Raw genomic sequence first — 21,206 nt, 5'->3', positions numbered from 1 at the left:
AAACAAGATCTGAAAAATGGGAGAGAATTATGGCTATCGGGCAACTGTTTGTTTACATTTCACGATCCGGATTCTGTTTAAGATTCGTTCGTTAAATTTATATTCTCACTGGAGGTGTAAATAACGCAAATAACCATTTCTTTTTAACTTACGACTCACAAAAACGATTCTGACAAGTTACTAAGATAAAATTACATCTTAGTTGGTATTGTAAGAACGTATCTGACTCGCTATGTATAAATTCGATTCTCAAAGACTTTATGTTAAATTTCCCCCTTAATGGTGTCAAAATTACTCTGGCGCCTGTAACATGACCTAATTGCCTTCTCTGATGACGTCGGATACACTCTGGTTCTACCACACAACCATTCTGCTTCAGTATCACGTTACCATACAACCACACCACCACACCCACTATATCATACTAAATTACTATCACACTAAACCAATACCACACTGGCACATTACCACACTCACCACCACACTACCACACCACCACACTACCACGCCACACCGCCACCACACTACCACGCCACACAACTACTCAACAATAACACCACCACCACCATCACACCACCACACTACCACAACACTAGACTACCACACATCACACCACCACACTACCACACCACCACACTACCAGACTACCACGCCACCACACAATCACACCACCACACTACCACAACAACACTAGACTACCACCACATCACACCACCACACTACCACACCACCACACACCACACCACCACGCCACACACACCAACACACCACCACACCACCACACCACCACACCACCACACCACCACACCCACACACCACACTACCACGCCACCACCCACACCAACCACGCCACCACACACCACACCACCACACCACACCACCACCACACCACCACGCCACCACACCACCACACCACACACCACCACACTACCACGCACACCACCCACCCACCACACCAACACACCACACCACCACGCCACCACACCACCACGCCACTACACCACCACACCACGCACCACCACACCACCACCACCACCACACCACCACACCACCACACCACCACGCCACCACACCAACACACCCCACACCACCACACCACCACACCACACACCAACACACCACACACACCACCACACCACCACACCAACACACTACCACACCACCACCACACCATCACACCACCACGCCACCACACCATCACACTACCACGCCACCCACCAACACACCACCACACCACCACGCCACACACCACCACCACCACACCACCACACTACCACACCACCACACCAACACACTACCCCACTACTACACCACCACACCATCACACTACCACGCCACCACACCAACACACCACCACACTACCACACCACCACACTACCACGCCACCACACCACCACACACCACCACCACACTACCACACCACCACCACCACACCACCATACCCACACACCCCACCCACACCACACACTACCACCACCACCACCACACCACCCCACCACCACACCACACACCACTACACCAACACACCACCACACCACCACACCACCACACTACCACGCCACCACACCAACACACTCCTACACCACAGATCACACTACACACACACACACCACCACCACACCAACACACACACCACACTACCCACACCACCACACTACTACACCACCACACTACCACAGATCACACTACCACACCACCACACTACCACACACACCACCACACTACCCCATCACCACACCACCACACCACCACACCACCACACCACACATATCATCAAACACCACATTACACACCACAACACTACCACATCACCACGCCACCACATCACTACGCCACCACACCACACACTACCCCATCACCACGCCACCACACTACCACATCACCAACACACTACCACACCACCACCAACCATACTATTGCACAATCAAACTAACATATCACCACACACACACCACGCCACCACACTACCACACCATCAATCTACCACACTACCACACCACCACAAGGTCAGTACTTGTGGGTGAGTTTCGTCAGCAGAACAACCCAAGAAAATATTGATTTTGTCGTTTCTTTCAAGGTTAAGACAATTTCCTCAAAATTCTCTAAAATAAGGAAGTGTGTGTGTGTGTGTGTGTGTGTGTGTGTGTGTGTGTGTGTGTGTGTGTGTGTGTGTGTGTGTGTGTGTGTGTGTGTGTGTGTGTGTGTCTGTGTGTCTGCCTGTCTGTCTGTGTGTTTCAAGGCGGATTTAATCAGATATACAGGATGGGGGAGGCATATGGAGGAGGCAGAGATATAAAGATGTGTGGGTGGGGGTGGGGGGTGGGGAGGATAAGGGAGGGTGGGGAGGAGGTGGATGGTAGGAGGAAGGAGTCTGTGTGGACGGGAGGGAGGGTGGTGATGGTTAGGGAGGAGGGAATAAGGAGGGAGGATGGAGGGGTTGTGTGGTAGTGAAACAGTGATTGGGGTGGGGTGTGTGTGGGGGGTGTGGGTGTGTGTGTGGGGGGGAGGGGGGGTGGATGGGGAAGCTGAAGAGTGAGTGGAGAGTCGAGTCAAAATATGGATGTCATGATGGGAGGGGGAGAGGATTAGAGGGGGAGGTATGCCAAGGTGCCCTACTTGATGGTTAGAGGGAAGTCTTGTCTTCCTCCTCCCCTGCATTTGCCCCCCCTACGCTAGTGAGAGACGACTGGAAAGCATGTTCCAACTTCTGTGTGTGTGTGTGTGTGTGTGTGTGTGTGTGTGTAGTGTGTGTGTGTGTGTGTGTGTGTGTGTGTGTGGTAGCTGGTAGGGGGTACAATGGCACACCACCCTGGACCTTGCTGCCCCCTGCCACAGAAGGTTGTCTCCCCTGTCGTCTCCCCCATATTGATTCCAGGCAGCAACGTCACCGCCATCAGTGCCACACGCCCCTCTGACACACGAATCTTCTATCACTTTATGCCTTAGAAAAAACACCACTCCGACCTCCAGCAACCTCGTGCTGGGTGCTAGAAATTCTCTAAAGGAGGATGTGAGGCTGTAGGTAGAGTCAGGATGAAAGAGCAAAACGAATAAAGAGGAAAAATACGACTCTTAGGCGACTGTGTGTTGCGAGTTGCGTACAAGGCACCCAGGCAGCCCAGGCTGGCCCTGTATATCGATTTGCCTACTCCCCGGTGATGTGTCCGGTGCTGTGATTGGTCAGCCGGTGGCATTGATCAGGGTGTGGACCAATGAGTGGCGGGGTTAGAGGGTTGGTATGTAGGCTACTGGTGTTGGGAGAGTGGCGGTGGTGGAGGCCGTGGTACACCAGTCCTCCAGGTATAGGGAAGTCCCTCTGAGCGTGGAGCAGTGACACTTGGTCTACACCCCCAGGAGTATTGTACTGGCTACACTCACCACGGGTCCACATTCACCCACGTATACCCAGTGGGCCCTCAAGAGGTCACACTCAAAATCCGGTGGAGGTTTAGCAGGGTGTGAGTGTATTGATCTGTGAGAGTGACGCGACCATCTTCCAGTGCCGCGGGAGACGTCTACACACCAGCATGGACTCGTAATCACTCTCCCAACTCTCACACTTGTACACCCACTCGCACCACTCTCATTCCTCTCCAAAAGCTGACCAGGTGAGTGGAAGAGCTGTCCTAGGGCAGCGAGTGGGCTCTGCGAGGGCTGGGAGGGGTATGGGAGGGGTAAATGTGAGTGGGAGTGAGTGGTGTGTGGGGCAGGGTGACCGTCGTGTGGTGGTCGACTGCTACTGCCAGCTGGCCCTCACCACCATATTGGTTGACCCTCCTCCTCCTCCCACCACCACAAACAACCTTCATCACCATATACTTGAGGGAAAAACCTGTCCTTTAAAGTCACTATCATTCCCAAACGTCAAATTGCATCAGCAAGACGAAGGGAAATATTGGCGTCTTGGTGTTGGGGAGGGCCGTGTCTTGAGTGCCGGGGCGGGAAGGAGTGGTCCTATGTTAATCAATGTCATCAGTGTATGTACACTTTATCTCTGTAACGATCGTCTATGGCTGTTAATATCACTGTCACATGATTGGTTGCTTGGGTAGTTGACTTTGCACCATCTCTCGACCCCTCCCCTCCCCCTCTTCCTTTAAGGGTGGTATGAGCCAACAAGGGTGACATAACACTTAGGTTACATCAAGTCACACACCCACCGCCACCATTGTCTTCAGCTCCTTCCAACCTGCTAACTCTACTCTACTTGTTTGTCTTAGGGATCACCCGCGTCAACACGGTAACTTACCTTATGTCAACAGAGAATATTTCTGAGTGTAACTTAAGTTGTGATAAACGTAAGGGTCCAGGGCAGAGTCTCTAAGAAACGTACATTACACGATTTACTATAACAGTTGATAAGAAAACGTATCTAGTTACGGTCAAGTCTCAGTACAAATTCGACGCCATCTTGGCCATCATCTATGTGCCGTTGACTAAGAGTGCCAGATATGATCTCACAACCCCCCATTAGACGGAAATTGGTTTAAGGAACTTTGACAATCTAGTTCTTAGTTGGTACAACACTGTTATGACAGTCTCAGTACAACTTAGACGCCATCTTGACCGCCATCTTGGTGCCGTAGGTTCAGTGCGCCAGATATGTGGTTAAGATGATAATAACTGTTATAGTAACGTTGCGAGTCCCAACTTTGTGTACAACAGATCAAAACATATCTAGCTACGGTACAGTCTCTGTCTAATGTCGACGCCACGTTGACTTTCATCTTTTTGATTTAGGTTAACTGTGACGGGTAGATGTGTTGTATGTTCACTGTCATCTGTGGTGAAAACTGACGCGCGATAGTTCGGGAGTCCACCTTTGAGTCGTAGATTAACTGGTCCAGTTGGATATGTTCTCACATCACTGACCTCAGAAGCCATCACACCCACAACCCCCGGGTGGCGCTGGTTGAGTCTCACCACAATATTGTAACCATTTTATCATATTTTGTCGTCATATTAAGTAAAACAGTCGAGGTGTTCCAACATCTCCAGTAAGGGGAAAATTACGTAAAAACCTTTGTGAATCCTAACCCAAGTTGACAAAATACATTTGACTCTTCCAGTTTGTTTCTCTTGGTGCCACACCTCTTACCACACCACCACACTCCCGGTGCCACACCTCTCTACCGCACCACTACACTCTTTGTGCCACACCTCTCTACCACAACACCACACTCCTGGTGCCACACCTCTGTACCATACCACCACACTCCGATGCCACATTTCTCTACCACACCACCACACTCTTGGTGCCACACATTCTACACGACCACACTCTTGGTGTCATACCTCTCTACCGCACCACTACACTCTTTGTGCCACACATTCTACACGACCACACTGCTGGTGGCTTACCTACTACACCGCCACACTCTTGGTGTCATACCTCTACCACACCACCACACCCCTGGACTGTCCCAGCATTACCCACGGTGTACCAGTTTACAAATAGTCGTACAATACGAGAACGTTACATGTTGTAGTAATCCTAACTCAGTGTGTCAGTTGGCTCCGATCCCAAGATAATATGAAATTTGTTATTTTAATAATATCAAATTTAATATCTTGAGCACCATACAGTACAGTACATACTATTGGCCTTAAATTTATACATCACTATTTTAGGCTTAAGTTTATCCCAATATTATCAACAGTTACAATAAAAATGCCATTACTAGTTACAAACTTAACAGTGTTTACAGTTGTACAGCCCTTCCCTTATCCTTGTGTCTACCCAAAGTTTACAGACAGTCCTCACAGTTGAACACTTGTTCTTCAGTCTCGTGGCCGGAGATATTCGGTAGCGTGACCCGACCCTATCATTATCGGTCAGATCCATGCAGGTTGTACGCCGGCCACACACACACACACACACACACACACACACACACACACACACACCAGTCCAGGAATGTTGGCTGTCTACTGTGAGGATTGCCTTCCAGATAGATAGATAGATATATAGAAAGATATAGATAGATAGAAATAGATAGATAGATAGATATAGAACTCATGGTATAAGGATTCTTACATGATATTAAGCACCCTACTACCCCAAGCGGAGAGGTTCCTATTCGGCAGTGGATAGGTGATAGGGCTGTCACTTCCTGGTGGGTAGAGCTTATATTGTATAGGCCTGTGTATAGGACTTAGTACTGTATCGTCCCTAGCTTGGTAATTCTTCTAACACACACACACACACACACACACACACATACACACACACACACACACACACACACAGAACCTTTTAGGGACAGGTCCAAACACTAGCCTAATCTCCAATCGGTAATCTCTTTTTTTCACTACCACTCACAGGATAACGCAGAGGGTGCACAGTAAACTAGTCGGCTCTGTGGGAAAAATTAAAAAAAATTAATAATAATAATTCACACAGGAGTAAACCCTTCTCAATTTACTACCCCACCACACAACACGTAAAGCAGCCGTTCAATACAGGCATCCACCGGGGCTACGTCACACCCAGGGGATAGATAGTCTCTCCCTGGTGGCTAGATCCTCTGTAGTCTATCTCTCGGTGGATAGATGAAATGAGATTTACTTCCTAAGACATCCCATTAAGTCTTCATCTCACTCCCTGACTACCTCCACGGAACACACTACCTCACCCTACAGCATCATACAGACATACTACCTCACCCTACAGCATCATACAGACACACTACCTCACCCTACAGCATCATACAGACACACTACCTCACCCTACAGCATCATACAGACACACTACCTCACCCTACAGCATCATACAGACACACTACCTCACCCTACAGCATCATACAGACATACCACCTCCCCTACAGCATCATACAGACACACTACTCACCCCACAGCATCATACAGACACACTACCCCACCCTACAGCATCATACAGACACACCACCACCCCTACAGCATCATACAGACACACTGCCTCACCCCACAGCATCATACAGACACACCACCACCCCACAGCATCATACAGACACACCACCTCACCCTACAGCATCATACAGACACACTACCTCACCCCACAGCATCATACAGACACACTGCCTCACCCTACAGCATCATACAGACACACCACTCTCACCCTACAGCATCATACAGACACACCACCTCACCACAGCATCATACAAGACACACCACTCACCCTACAGCATCATACAGACACACCTCTCACCATACATCATACACACACCACCACCCTACAGCATCATACAGACACACTACCTCACCCTACAGCATCATACAGACATACTACCTCACCCTACAGCATCATACAGACACACCACCTCACCCTACAGCATCATACAGACACACTACCTCACCCCACAGCATCATACAAGACACACTACCCTCACCCTACAGCATCATACAGACACACTCCACCACCCTACAGCATCATACAGACACACTACCCTCCCCTACAGCATCATACAGACACACTACCCTCACCCCACAGCATCATACAGACACACTACCTCACCCCAGCATCATACAGACACACTACCTCACCCTACAGCATCATACAGACACACTGCCTCACCCCACTCATACAGACACACTACCTCACCCTACAGCATCATACAGACACACTACCTCACCCTACAGCATCATACAGACACACTGCCTCACCCTACAGCATCATACAGACATACTACCTCACCCTACAGCATCATACAGACACACCTCCCACCCTACAGCATCACAGACACACGTCTCACCCATACATCATACACAGACACACCTACCTCACCATACAGCATCATACAGACACACTGCCTCACCCCTACAGCATCATACAGACATACCACTCCTCACCATACATCATCATACAGACACACACTACTCACCCTACAGCATCATACAGACACACTACTCACCCTACAGCATCATACAGACATACTACCTCACCCTACAGCATCATACAGACACACTACTCCTCACCCCTACAGCATCATACAGACACACTACTCACCCTACAGCATCATACAGACACTACCTCACCCTACAGCATCATACAGACACACTACTCACCCTGCATCATACAGACACACTACTCACCCTACAGCATCATACAGACACACTACCTCACCCCTACAGCATCATACAGACACACTACCTCACCCTACAGCATCATACAAGACACACTACCTCACCCCACAGCATCATACAGACACCACCTCACCCTACAGCATCATACAGACACACTACCTCACCCTACAGCATCATACAGACACACTACCTCACCCTACAGCATCACACAGACACACCACCTCACCCTACAGCATCATACAGACACACTACCTCACCATACAGCATCATACAGACACACTCACCTCACCCCTACAGCATCATACACACACTACCTCACCCCACAGCATCATACAGACACACTACTCTCACCCTACAGCATCATACAGACACACTACCTCACCCTACAGCATCATACAGACACACTACCTCACCATACAGCATCATACAGACACACTACTCTCACCCTACAGCATCATACAGACACACTACCTCACCATACAGCATCATACAGACACACTACCTCACCACTACATCACATACGACACACTGCCTCACCATACAGCATCATACAGACACACTACCTCACCATAGATCATCATACAGACACACTACCTCACCCATACACATCATACAGACACACTGCCCACATGCATCATACAGAGACACTACCTCACCATACATCATACACAGACACACTACCCCACCCTACAGCATCATACAGACACACACCCTCACCAAGATCATACAGACACACTACCACCCATCATACACAGACACACTACCTCACCATACAGCATCATACAGACATACCACTCACCCTACAGCATCATACAGACACACTGCCTCACCATACAGCATCATACAGACATACTACTCACCCCTACAGCATCATACAGACATACCACCTCACCCTACAGCATCATACAGACATACTACCTCACCCTACAGCATACAGACACACCACCTCACCATACAGCATCATACAGACATACCACTCCACCCTACAGCATCATACAGACACACTACCTCACCATCAGCATCATACAGACATACACACTCCACCCTACAGCATCATACAGACACACTGCCTCACCCTACAGCATCATACAGACACACCACCTCACCATACAGCATCATACAGACATACCACTCACCCTACAGCATCATACAGACACACCACTCACCCACAGCATCATACAGACACACTGCCTCACCATACAGCATCATACAGACACTACTCACCCCTACAGCATCATACAGACACACTACCTCACCCTACAGCATCATACAGACACACTACCACCCACAGCATCATACAGACACACCACCTCACCCTACAGCACTCAGACATACTACCTCATCACAGCATCATACAGACACACTACCTCACCCTACAGCATCATACAGACAACTACCACCCTACAGCATCATACAGACACACTACCTCACCCTACAGCATCATACAGACACACCACCTCACCCTACAGCATCATACAGACACACCACCACCCTACAGCATCATACAGACACACTACCTCACCCTACAGCATCATACAGACACACTACTCCTCACCCCACATCATACAGACACACTACCACCCTACAGCATCATACAGACACACTACCTCACCCTACAGCATCATAGACACACCACTCACCCTACAGCATTACAGACACACTACTTCACCCTACAGCATCATACAGACACACTCACCCCTACAGCATCATACAGACACACTCACCTCACCCTACAGCATCATAGCAGACACACCACCACCCCTACAGCATCATACAGACACACTACCTCACCCCACAGCATAACCAGACACACTACCCACCCCACAGCATCATACAGACACACCACCTCACCCTACAGCATCATACAGACACACTACCTCACCCTACAGCATCATACAGACACACTACCTCACCCTACAGCATCATACAGACACACCTACCTCACCCTACATCATCATACAGACATACTACCTCACCCTACAGCATCATACACACAGACACACCACTCACCATACATCATCATACAGACACACTGCCTCACCCTACAGCATCATACAGACACACTACTCTCACCATACAGCATCATACAGACACACTACTCACCATACATCATACACAGACACACTACCTCACCCTACAGCATCATACAGACACACTACCCTCACCCCACAGCATCATACAGACACACTGCCTCACCCTACAGCATCATACAGACACACTACCTCACCCTACAGCATCATACAGCACACACTACCTCACCCTACAGCATCATACAGACATACTACCTCACCCTACAGCATCATACAGACACACCACCTCACCCTACAGCATCATACAGACACACTACTCACCCTACAGCATCATACAGACACACCACCTCACCCTACAGCATCATACAGACACACTACCCAACATTCAGACACACTACCTCACCCTACAGCATCATACAGACACACTACCTCACCCTACAGCATCATACAGACACACTACCTCACCATACAGCATCATACAGACACACTACCTCACCATACAGCATCATACAGACACACTCACTCCTCACCATACAGCATCATACAGACACACTACCTCACCCTACAGCATCATACAGACACACTACCTCACCATAGATCATCATACAGACACACTACTCACCATACATCATACACAGACACACTGCCTCACCACATCATACACAGACACACTACCTCACCATACATCATACACAGACACACTACCCCACCATACATCATCATACAGACACACTGCCTCACCATACATCATCATACAGACACTGCCTCACCATAGATCATCATACAGACACACTACCTCACCATACAGCATCATACACAGACACACTGCTCACCATACATCATACAGACACACACCTCACCATACATCATACACAGACACACTACCTCACCATACATCATACACAGACACACTACCTCACCATATATCACCATCATACAGACACAGTGCTCACCATACATCATCATACAGACACACTGCCTCACCATACATCATACACAGACACACCACTCACCATACATCATACAGACACTACCTTCACCATACATCATACACAGACACACTGCCTCACCATACATCATACACAGACACACTACCTCCCATACATCATACACACACACTACCTCACCATACATCATACACAGACACACTACCTCACACCATACACATCATACACAGACACACTACCTCAACACACATCATACAGACACACTACTCACCATACATCATACACAAACACACTACCACACCATACATCATACAGACACACTGCCTGCCATACATCATCATACAGACACACTGCCTCACCATACATCATACAAAACACACTACTCACCATACATCATACACAGACACACTACCTCACCATACATCATACACAGACACACTACCTCACCACTCATACACAGACACGCTACCTCACCATACATCATACACAGACACACTACCCACCATACATCATACAGACACACTACCCTCACCATACATCACACAGACACACTACCTACCACATCACACACACACAGACACACTACCTCACCATACATCATACACAGACACACTACCTCACCATACATCATACAATAACAACACACTACCTCACCTACATCATACACATACACACTACCTCACCATACTCACCATACAGCCACAGGATCACTACTTCCAACAATGAAGTAAGATGATCGACCTCTACCCTCCCTTCACAGTACACTGGCCACCACACCACCACCAAACAGCTGTACAGTAGTCTCGTCACACCCCCACCAAACAGCTGTACAGTAGTTCTGTCACCCCCACCAAACAGCTGCAGTAGTTCTCGCCACCACCACCAAACAGCTGTACAGTAGTTCTGCCACACCACCACCAAACAGCTGTACAGTAGTTCTCGCCACACACCACCCAAACAGCTGTACAGTAGTTCTCATCACACCACCACCAAACAGCTGTACAGTAGTTCTCGTCACACCCCCACCAAACAGCTGTACAGTAGTTCTCGCCACACCACCACCAAACAGCTGTACAGTAGTTCTCGCCACACCCCACCAAACAGCTGTACAGTAGTTCTCTTCACACACCACCACCAAACAGCTGTACAGTAGTTCTCATCACACCACACCAAACAGCTGTACAGTAGTTCGCCACACCACCACCAAACAGCTGTACAGTAGTTCTGCCACACCACCACCAAACAGCTGTACAGTAGTTTCTCACCACACCACCACCAAACAGCTGTACAGTAGTTCTCGCCACACCCACACCAAACAGCTGTACAGTAGTTTCGCCACACCACCACCAAACGCTGTACAGTAGTTTCTCACCACACCACACCAAACAGCTGTACAGTAGTTCTCCACACCACCACCAAACAGCGTACAGTAGTTCTGCCACACCACCACCAAACAGCCTGTACAGTAGTTTCTCGCCACACCACCACCAAACAGCTGTACAGTAGTTTCTCACCACACCACCACCAAACAGCTGTACAGTAGTTCTCGCACACCCCCACCAAACAGCTGTACAGTAGCTGCCACACCACCACCAAACAGCTGTACGTTATGCCACACCCCCACCAAACAGCTGTACAGTAGTTTTCGCCACACCACCACCAAACAGCTGTACAGTAGTTCTCGCCACACCACCACCAAACAGCTGTACAGTAGTTCTCGCCACGCCACCACCAAACAGCTGTACAGTAGTTCTCGCCACACCCCCACCAAACAGCTGTGTAGTTTTCACACCACCACCACCAAACAGCTGTACAGTAGTTCTCGCCACACCACCACCAAACAGCTGTACAGTGGTTCTCGCCACACCACCACCAAACAGCAGACAGTAGTTTCACACCACACAGCTGTACAGGTTCTCGCCACACCCCCACCAAACAGCTGTACAGTAGTTCTCATCACACCACCACCAAACAGCTGTACAGTAGTTCTCGTCACACAACCACCAAACAGCTGTACAGTAGTTCTCGCCACATCCCACCAAACAGCTGTACAGTAGTTCTCGCCACACCACCACCAAACAGCTGTACAGTACAGTAGTTCTCGCCACACCCCACCAAACAGCTGTACAGTAGTTCTCGTCACACCACCACCAAACAGCTGTACAGTAGTTCTCGCCACACCACCACCAAACAGCTGTACAGTAGTTCTCGCCACACCCCCACCAAACAGCTGTACAGTAGTTCTCGTCACACCACCACCAAACAGCTGTACAGTAGTTCTCGCCACACCACCACCAAACATCTGTACAGTAGTTCTCGCACACCACCACCAAACAGCTGTACAGTAGTTCTCGCCACACCACCACCAAACAGTTGTACAGTACAGTAGTTCTCACACCAAACAGCTGTACAGTAGTTCTCGCCACACCACCACCAAACAGCTGTACAGTACAGTAGTTCTCGCCACGCCACCACCAAACAGCTGTACAGTAGTTCTCGCCACACCACTACCAAACAGCTGTACAGGCAGTAGTTCTCGCCACACCACCACCAAACAGCTGTGCAGTAGTTCTCGCACACCACCACCAAACAGCTGTACAGTAGTTCTCGCCACACCCCACCAAACAGCTGTACAGTAGTTCTCGCCACACCACCACCAAACAGCTGTACAGTAGTTCTCGCCACACCACCAAACAGCTGTACAGTAGTTCTCGCCACACCCACCAAACAGCTGTACGAGTAGTTCTCGCCACACCACCACCAAACAGCTGTACAGTAGTTCTCGCCACACCCCCACCAAACAGCTGTACAGTAGTTCTCGCCACACCACCACCAAACAGCTGTACAGTAGTTCTCTTCACACCACCAAAAACAGCTGTACAGTAGTTCTGCCACACCCCCACCAAACAGCTGTACAGTAGTTCTCTTCACACCTCGAGTTGTATCGCACATTTATGGACGAGAAACAAAGGTCATTAATATCAATAGAGTCCCAAGTGTGATATTACGCCATTAACTTAACTGTTATTGTCACCTTTTATAGCCGACGTCAGCCAGTTAAATGATAACAGGCTGTGGAGGAGTGGATAGTGACTCAAAATACTGTAACTTAGTGGATAGCGTGATTTGATATAACTGTGGAGTGGATAGTGACTCGATAAAACTGTGGGGGGAGGGATAGTGACTCAATATAACTGTGGGGAGTGGATAGTGACTCGATATAACTGTGGGGGAGTGGATAGTGACTCAAAATACTGTAACTGTGGAGTAGATAGTGTGATTTGATATAACTGTTAAGGAGTGGATAGTGAGTCGATATAATTGTGGAGGAGTGATAGTAATTTGATATAATGGAGTGGATAGTGACCGATAAAACTTTTGGAGTGGATAGTGACACAATATAAATGTGGGAGAGGATAGTGACTCAATATAACTGTGGTGGAGGATAGTAATTTGATATAACTGTGGAGGATAGTGACTCAATATAAATGTGGGGAGTGGAGGACTCAATATAACTGTGGGGAGTGGATAGTGACTCAATTTAAATGTGGGGAGTGGATAGTGACTCAATATAACTGTGGAGGAGTGGATAGTGACTCAATATAACTGTGGGGGAGTGGATAGTGACTCAATATAACTGTGGAGGAGGATAGTGACTCAATATAACGTGGGGGAGGGATAGTGACTCAAACTGTGGAGTGGATAGTGACTCAATATAACTGTGGAGGAGTGGATAGTGACTCAATATAACTGTGGGGGAGTGGATAGTGACTCAATATAACTGTGGGGGAGTGGATAGTGACCAATATAACTGTGGGGAGTGGATAGTGACTCAATATAACTGTGGGGAGTGGATAGTGACTCAATATAACTGTAAAGGCGTGGATAGTGACCAATATAACTGTGAGTGATAGTGACTCAATATAACTGTGGGGAGTGGATAGTGACTCAATATAACTGTGGGGGAGTGGATAGTAATATAACTGTGGGGAGTGGATAGTGACTCAATATAACTGTGGGAGTGGATAGTGACTCAATATAACTGTGGGGAGTGGATAGTGACTCAATATAACTGTGGGGAGTGGATAGTGACTCAATATAACTGTAAAGGAGGATAGTGACTCAATATAACTGTGGAGGAGTGGATAGTGACTCAATATAACTGTGGGGGAGTGGATAGTGACTCAATATAACTGTGGAGGAGTGGATAGTGACTAATATAACTATGGAGGAGTGATAGTGACTCAATAAAACTGTGGAGGAGTGGATAGTGACTCATTATAACTGTGGAGGATTGGATAGTGACTCAATATAACTGTGGAGATGGATAGTGACTCAATATAACTGTGGAGGAGTGGATAGTGACTCAATATAACTGTGGAGGAGTGATAGTGACTCAATATAACTGTGGAGATGGATAGTGACTCAATATAACTGTGGAGGAGTGGATAGTGACCAATATAACTGTGAGGAGTGGATAGTGACTCAATATAACTGTGGAGGATATGACTCAATATAACTATGGAGGAGTGGATAATGACTCAATATAACTGTGGAGGAGGATACTCAATATAACTGTGGAGGAGTGGATAGTGACTCAATATAACTGTGGAGGAGTGGATAGTGACTCAATATAACTGTGGAGGAGTGGATAGTGACTCAATATAACTGTGGAGGAGTGGATATTAGTGATGAATGAGTGAATAAGGGAAGATAAAGTACTGATGAGTAAGTTAATGAGTAATGAGTGTTGCTGTTGACTCCACCTCGTCCTTACTGTCATCTCTTAGAGGGAAAATAAATGGAAAAATATAAATAAATAAATAAATGAATAAATAAATAAGTAAATAAGTGAATAAATAAATACATAAATAAGTAAATAAATAAATAAATACCCCACAAATTATACCTCTCTCCCGAAAATAATCGCAATCTCTCCCCAAAATAACCCCAATCTCACCCCAAAATAACCCCAATCCCACCCCAAAATAACCCCAATCTCTCTAACCCAATCTCACCCCAAAATAACCCCAATCCCATCCCAAAATAACCCCAATCCCACCCCAAAATAACCCCAATCTCACCCCAAAATAACCCCAATCCCACCCCAAAATAACCCCAATCTCTCCCCAAAATATCCCCAATCTCACCCCAAAATAACCCCATCCCACCCCAAAATAACCCCAATCTCTCCCCCAAAATAACCCCAATTCACCCCAAAATAACCCCCAATCTCTCCCCAAAATAACCTCAATCTCACCCCAAAATAACCCCAATCTCTCCCCAAAATAACCCCAATTCACCCCAAAATAACCCCAATCTCACCCCAAAATAACCCCAATCTCACCCCAAAATAACCCCAATCTCACCCCAAAATAACCCCAATCTCACCCCAAAATAACCCCAATCTCACCCCAAAACAAATAATTAGTTGACACGACCTTTTGACCTTTCCAGAGAGGTCATACCCGGGGTGAATGACCTGTGTTATAATCCCGCCAGACTTATTACAGTAGTTACCATGAAGAGTATTATTGAAGTCTTATTACATTTGTATATTGTATTTTGAAACAGACGACGTATTGTGCTTTAAATGTTTCATGTACACACACACACTAACACATACATAAACACACACACACACATAAACACATACACACAAACACATACATAAACACACACACACATAAACACATACACACCATTTAACTAGGCACACACACACACACACACACACACACACACACACACACACACACACACACACACACACACACCTTAAAACACATACACACATTTAACTAGGCACACACACAACAAAACATACATAAACACACACACACATAAAACACATACACACATATATAACTAGGCACACACACACACAGACACACACACACACACACACAGACACACACACACACACACACACACAAACACGCTTCCCTCGATATATTCTAAGACCATTCGTAACGTTTAGCGAAGGTTTAATGTGTCGTATGCCATGGACGCCACCCCACTGCCGGCCGAGTGGTCCCTAACTCACCACAACAACACTACCAACAAAAAAAGTCCAAATTTAGGATTGAACAAATAAATTACACTTGGATGAACGTCAAATGAAACAACAACAACAAAAAGTCCAAATTTAAGATTGAACAAATAAATTACACTTGGATGAACGTCAAATGAAACAACAACAACAAAAAAACTCTGACGCTACTAATTGATATTGGGAACCACACTAAAGAGGACCTCGTGGTTAGGTTAATGTGTTGTTATAGTGATGAATCAGAGGGGGTCCGGACAAAACTCCAACCTCCTAGACAAATTCCCTAGACAAAACCACCCCTGGACACTCCCTCAGATTAAAACTCTCGGACAAATTCCCTCTAGACAAACTACCCCTAGGAAAACCCGACAAACTCCCTCACATAAAGTGCGTAGTAGAAAAATATTTACAGTAAAAATAGGAAAGCCCCATTTTGTTTTCTATTTTCAGACTTTAAATCCATTTTAATAATTTTAGGTTAGGTTAGGTTAGGGGCTTTTGTCCTTTATTTTACTCTAAAAAGGGGTTTTGTCCTAGGGTTTTGTCCTAGGGTTTTGTCCTAGGGGGTTTTGTCCTAGGGCTTTGTCCTAGGGGTTTTGTCCTAGGGGGTTTTGGTCCTATGGGGTTTTTGTCCTGGGGGTTTGTCCTGGGGTTTTGTCCTGGGGGTTTTTGTCCTAGGGGTTTTTGTCCTATGGGGTTTTTGGTCCTAGGGGGTTTTTGTCCTAGGGGTTTTGTCCAGGGGTTTGTCCCTATGGGGGTTTTTTCGTCCTAGGGGTTTTTGTCCTATGGGGTTTTTGGTCCTGGGGGTTTGTCCTGGGGTTTTTGTCCTGGGGGTTTTGTCCTAGGGGGTTTTGTCCTAGGGGGTTTTCCTAGGGGTTTTGTCCAGGGGGTTTTGTCCTAGGGGGTTTTGTCCTATGGGGTTTTTCCTGGGGTTTGTCCTGGGGTTTTGTCCTGGGGGTTTTGTCCTAGGGGGTTTTGTCCTAGGGGGTTTTGTCCTAGGGGTTTTTGTCTCTAGGGTTTTGTCCTAGGGGTTTTGTCCTAGGGGTTTTTGTCCTGGGGGTTTTGTCCAAGGGGGTTTTGTCCTAGGGGTTTTGTCCTATGGGGTTTTTGTCCTGGGGGTTTGTCCTGGGGTTTTGTCCTGGGGGTTTTGTCCTAGGGGGTTTTTGTCCTAGGGGTTTTGTCCTAGGGGGTTTTTGTCCTAGGGGGTTTTGTCCTAGGGGTTTTGTCCTGGTTTTTTGTCCTAGGGGTTTTGTCCTGGGGGTTTTGTCCTAGGGGTTTTGTCCTAGGGGGTTTTGTCCTAGGGGGTTTTGTCCTAGGGGGTTTTGTCCTAGGGGTTTTGGTCCTAGGGGTTTTGTCCTAGGGTTTTGGTCCTAGGGGTTTTGTCCTAGGGGGTTTTGTCCTAGGGGGTTTTGTCCTAGGGGGTTTGTCCTAGGGGGTTTTGTCCTAGGGGGTTTTGTCCTAGGGGTTTTGTCCTAGGGGGTTTTGTCCTAGGGGTTTTGTCCTAGGGGGTTTTGTCCTAGGGGGTTTTGTCCTAGGTGTTTTTGTCCTATGGGGGTTTTGTCCTAGGGGTTTTGTCCAGGGGTTTTTCTGGGTTTTCCTAGGGGTTTTGTCCTAGGGGTTTTGTCCTAGGGTTTTTGTCCTAGGGTTTTGTCCTAGGGGTTTTGTCCTAGGGGTTTTGTCCTAGGGGTTTTGTCCTAGCGGGTTTTGTCCTAGGGGTTTTGTCCTAGGGGGTTTTGTCCTAGGTGGTTTTGTCCTAGGGTTTTGTCCTAGGGTTTTGTCCTAGGGTTTTGTCCTTAGGGGTTTTTGTCCTAGGGGGTTTTGTCCTAGGGGGTTTGTCCTAGGGTTTTGTCTTAGGGTTTTGTCCTAGGGGTTTTGTCCAAGGGGTTTTTGTCCTAAGGGGTTTTGTCCCAGGGGGTTTTTGTCCTAGGGGGTTTGGTCCTAGGTTTTGTCCTATGGGGTTTTGTCCTAGGGGTTTTTCCTAGGGGGTTTTGTCCTAGGGGGTTTTGTCCTAGGGGTTTGGTCCTAGGGGTTTTGTCCCAGGGGGTTTTGGTCCTAGGGGTTTTGTCCTAGGGTTTTGTCCTAGGGGGTTTTGTCCTAGGGGGTTTTGTCCTCCACTCGAATCAGCGAGACGTGTTGTAGTCAGGGCGAGAGAGAGAGAGAGAGAGAGAGAGAGAGAGAGAGAGAGAGCGTGTGTGTGTGTGTGTGTGTGTGTGTGTGTGTGTGTAGGGTGAGGTAGGAATGAACTGATGACTGTGGTCGTTTCCATCAACAGATTTTTTTTTACAAGAATGAAACTGTATATTGATTCTCGCTTGTTGCAGGAGTCACACACACACACACACACACACACACACACACACACACACATAATAGGAAACATAAACACAAGGAGGTGTGGTTATTAACATGTGATGACTTGGTACAGTACAGGGTGTCTCTAAGTTACATGCTACTGATGGAGTTGGTGGTACAGTACAGGGTGTCTCATAAGTTACATGACTTACTGATGGAGTTGGCGGTACGTACAGGGTGTTCCAAAGTTACATGACTTACTGATGGAGTTGGTGGTACAGTACAGGGTGTCTCATAAGTTACATGACTTACTGGTGAGTTGGTGGTACAGTACAGGGTGTCTCATGTTACATGACTTACTGAAGGAGTTGGCGGTACAGTACAGGGTGTCTCATAAGTTACATGACTTACTGGTGGAGTTGGTGGTACAGTACAGGGTGTCTCATAAGTTACATGACTTACTGATGGAGTTGGTGGTACAGTACAGGGTGTCTCATAAGTTACATGACTTACTGTGGTGGTGTACAGCACAGGGTGTCTCATAGTTACATGACTTACTGATGGAGTTGGTGGTACAGTACAGGGTGTCTCATAAGTTACATGACTTACTGATGGAGTTGGTGGTACAGTACAGGGTGTCTCATAAGTTACATGACTTACTGAAGGAGTTGGTACAGTACAGGGTGTCTCATAAGTTACATCACTTACTGGTGGAGTTGGCGGTACAGTACAGGGTGTCTCATAAGTTACATGACTTACTGATGGAGTTGGTGGTACAGTACAGGTGTCTCTCAAGGTTACATGACTTACTGATGGAGGTTGGTACAGTACAGGGTGTCTCTAAGTTACATCACTTACTGGTGGAGTTGGCGGTACAGTACAGGGTGTCTCATAAGTTACATGACTTACTGGTGGAGTAGGTACAGTACAGGGTGTCTCATAAGTTACATGACTTACTGGTGGAGTTGGTGGTACAGTACAGGTGTCTCTAAGTTACATGACTTACTGGTGGAGTTGGTGGTACAGTACAGGGTGTCTCATAAGTTACATCACTTACTGGTGGAGTTGGCGGTACAGTACAGGGTGTCTCATAAGTTACATGACTTACTGGTGGAGTTGGTACAGTACAGGGTGTCTCATAAGTTACATGACTTACTGGTGGAGTTGGTGGTACAGCAGGGTGTCTCTAAGTTACATGACTTACTGGTGGAGTTGGTGGTACAGTACAGGGTGTCTCATAAGTTACATGACTTACTGGTGGAGTAAGTGGTACAGTACAGGGTGTCTCATAAGTTACATGACTTACTGGGGAGTTGGTGGTACAGTACAGGGTGTCTCATAAGTTACATGACTTACTGGTGGAGTTGGTGGTACAGTACAGGGTGTCTAAGTTACATCACTTACTGGTGGAGTTGGTGGTACAGTACAGGGTGTCTCATAAGTTACATGACTTACTGATGGAGTTGGCGGTACAGTACAGGGTGTCCTTAAGGTTACATGACTTACTGGTGGAGTTGGTGGTACAGTACAGGGTGTCTCATAAGTTACATGACTTACTGATGGAGTTGGTGGTACAGTACAGGGTGGCTCATAAGTTACATGACTTACTGAAGGAGTTGGTGGTACAGTACAGGGTGTCTCATAAGTTACATCACTTACTGATGGAGTTGGTGGTACAGTACAGGGTGTCTCATAAGTTACATCACTTACTGATGGAGTTAGTGGTATAGTACAGGGTGTCTCATAAGTTACATCACTTACTGATGGAGTTGGTGGTACAGTACAGGGTGTCTCATAAGTTACATGACTTACTGATGGAGTTGG

The 21,206-nt window shown here is 47.3% G+C and overlaps 1 protein-coding gene across 1 annotated transcript in view; it reads left to right on the top strand.

The window, feature by feature from the left end:
• The first annotated feature begins 3,243 nt into the window (after positions 1–3,243).
• Positions 3,244–21,206, top strand: part of LOC121863736 (synaptotagmin 1-like) — a 139,636-nt gene continuing 121,673 nt past the window's right edge. Inside the window, 1 exon segment of the mRNA XM_042362496.1 lies at positions 3,244–3,608. The gene's annotated coding sequence lies outside the window, so the exon portion shown is untranslated.

The sequence above is a fragment of the Homarus americanus genome, unplaced genomic scaffold (assembly GCF_018991925.1).
Source record: "Homarus americanus isolate GMGI-L3 unplaced genomic scaffold, GMGI_Hamer_2.0 scaffold48354, whole genome shotgun sequence".
Classification (NCBI taxonomy): Eukaryota; Metazoa; Arthropoda; class Malacostraca; order Decapoda; family Nephropidae; genus Homarus; species Homarus americanus.
The sequence above is the reverse complement of the archived record's forward strand: the minus strand, read 5'-3'. Positions and strand labels throughout refer to the sequence as shown.